Consider the following 3,061-nt stretch of genomic DNA (forward strand, 5'->3'; position numbering starts at 1 on the left):
ACTGTGCTCTGTGAAATATTTTCCCTTCCTTCCTTCCTTCCTTCCTTCCCCCTCCTCCTCCTCCTCCTCCTGCTCTTCCTCTTCCTCCTCCTCCTTCTTCTTCCTCTCTCTCTCTCTCTCTCTCTCTCTCTCTCTCTCTCTCTCTCTCTCTTCCTCTCATCCTTCCTTCTGAATTTGAACTCAGGGCTTCTTAATTGCTCAGCTTACTTACTCAGCTGGCACTCTACTATTTGAGCCACATATCCAATTCAGCCTTTTGCTAGTTTTTGTTATTGTTACTCATGAGGCTTGAACTCTGAGCCTGGGCACTGTCCCTGAGCTCTTGAACTCAAGGCTAGTGTTCTATCACTTGAGCCACACACCACTTCTGGTTTTCTGGTGGTTAATTGGAAGTAAGGGTCTCACAGACTTTCCTGCCCAGGCTGGCTTTGAACCATGATGCTGAGATCTCAGCCTCTTTGGGCCACTGGTGCCAGGCTAGGTTTTGTTTTTTGTTTGTTTGAGAAGGAGTCTTGAGGACTTTTCTGCCACAGAAGGCTCTGAACCTTCATCTTCTGCATATCAGCCTCCTAAAGAGCTAGGATTACAGGTATGAGCTATGAGTGCCTGTCAACATCTATTTCCTTTAATAACTTGTGATTCTAGTTGGTTGCTTATCTAATATTTTCTTGTCTTGTTAACAATGCTACATGGACTTGTTATCTATAAGATGTCTTTGGTTAACCATAAGGTTTACTGGGATATAGTTTTATTCTATACATATAATAGAAAATGCAATAAAGCTAATGGCTCTCAGTTCCTTATTCAGTATTCAGATCTTTATTATACTTAAAACACAACTTTTGGGGCTGGGAATATGGCCTAGTGGTAGAGTGTTTGCTTTGAAAACCTGAAGCCCTGGGTTCGGTTCCTCAGTAGCACATAAACAGAAAAAGCCAGAAGTGGTGCTGTGGTTCAAGTGGTAGAATGCTAGCCTTGAGTAAAAAGAAGCCAGGGACAGTGCTCAGACCCTGAGTTCAAGCTTGAGCCACAGCGCCACTTCCAGCCTTTTCTGTATATGTGGTACTGAGGAACCGAACCCAGGGCTTCATGCATGCTAGGCAAGCACTCTACCACTAAGTCACATTCCCAGCCCCAAACATAACTTTTAATTGGTTTGTTTTTCATGTTACTGATTTTTAAGAGATCCTCTGTGTTGTAAACTTTAATCTCCTCCTGGTTATGTATGCCAAAATTACCTGGTATCTCATCTTGGCTGAGCTCATTGACAAAGGACTGGGGCAAAATTGAAAAGATAAGAAGGTAGACAAAGACCCCTAATTAGACCACTCAGGCGATCTTAGCAACATGAACAGGCATACCTGCATGGGCCTCTGGTGGGGACACTAGGATTGATTTTTGGCTGCCTGTTCCAGGATGCTCAAGATAAAACCATGGGCCTCTTGACACAGCTCAGTTTCCAAGAAAGCCTCCACTTGCCCACACCATGTTGCTAGTCATGGCCAGCTCTCAAACAGGTCATAGCCAAGAGCCACAGACTTTAGGAACAAGGATGGGAAACCTGGAGACACTAAGATACCAATGCAAGAAGCTCAGCACATGGTTCCCTCCCACAGTCCTCATCTGTGGCCCCTGAGTAGTGTGGTCAGCCTCAGGGTTTTACAGCAGCTGGAATGAGACCCCTATACCCAAAAGGGAAGTAAAAAACTTGGGCTGTGGCCCCCAGTTCAGGCAGAGAAAGGAGGCTGCCCACAGCCACCACTGGGCCAGCTGATCTTACACCTATATCAGCTCCTCCAGCAACATGAGATCAACCAGGGCCACCTGCTGGCCAATAAGGAAGGCCTTGTCCCCAAGAACCTGCCCTCTAATCGCTGCAAATCCTGGTCTACACTGTTTCTGTTGCGATCCACTTTCTCTTCAAGTATCTCGATTCCAATGACTGGTGCTATCACCTGATGGGAGCAAAGGGTGAGCTCAGCCTCTGACCTTCTTCCTCCCAGGGCTCTGAGAGTTAAACCTCTCCCCAGACCCTGACCCTCACCCTGACCCACAGGGCAAAGATGCCTCAGATATTGTCAGCATACCATCAAAAGTACTCCTGGACTTGGGCACCATCCTGCAGGTCTTCTGGATACCAGAGGTCTGCCACTTCATAGTTTCAGCTCAGGTAAATCAACATGGAGATGCTAAGGTGGAAAAAAAAAACCCACACAGCTGTGAGGCTTCTGGATCCCAAGGCCTATCTTCTCAGCTTGCTGGTGAGACCTGGGTAGGGGATGGGGGTTCTCTGCATTTGACAAACACCTGTCTAGTCTCATCAAGATTCCTCCTCTCCCTTAACTATAGCCCCACCCACTCTCCTCCTTTCTTTTCTTACAGTGCTGGGGATTGAACCCAGGACCACACAAGCTAAGCAGGTGTCTACTACTAAACTGTCCTCAGTCTTCTACTTTCTCTGTTGTTTTGGACTCTAACCCTTGATGAATTACTTTCTCTTCTGCACGGACACGTGCGCACGTACCTGCGCACACACACGCGCATGTGTATATGTGTGTGTGTATGTACTGCTTGAACTCAGGGGCCTGAGTGTTATCCCTTGGTTTTTATGCTGAAGGCTGGTACTCTAGCACCTGAGTCACAGCTCCACCTCTGGATTTTTGGTGGTTAATTGGAGATAGAATCTCACATAATTTCCTGCCTGATCTAATTCAAACCATGATCCTCAGATCTCAGTTAGGATTCAGGGTGTAAGCAACTGGCACCTGGCTGCTTTTTCCTTTAAGAGATTCATCCCTGTGATTCCATAACAGCCACCCTTTTAGGTAGAGGCTCTCATGATCCCTTTTGCATTTGAGGGATTTGCCGAATGGTTAAGTGACCTGTCTGAGAAAAATGTCCCTGGGCACTTGGAACCCTGTGTAGGGTTCTCTAAGTTCTTTTCATGTCTACTTCATGGTTCTGGGATCAAGAAGGGAAACACATTTCCCCAGCAGTTGCTCCTGTAGCCATCTGATTGACCTCTTATTTTCTTCCTGGCTAACTGGAGAACCCACTGGAA

The 3,061-nt window shown here is 46.6% G+C and overlaps 1 pseudogene; it reads right to left on the minus strand.

Annotated features, from left to right (window-relative positions):
- Positions 1-1,329: 1,329 nt before the first annotated feature.
- LOC125347765 lies at positions 1,330-2,182 on the minus strand (annotated as a pseudogene).
- Positions 2,183-3,061: the final 879 nt, after the last annotated feature.

Source organism: Perognathus longimembris, chromosome 3, assembly GCF_023159225.1.
Source record: "Perognathus longimembris pacificus isolate PPM17 chromosome 3, ASM2315922v1, whole genome shotgun sequence".
NCBI lineage: Eukaryota > Metazoa > Chordata > Mammalia > Rodentia > Heteromyidae > Perognathus > Perognathus longimembris.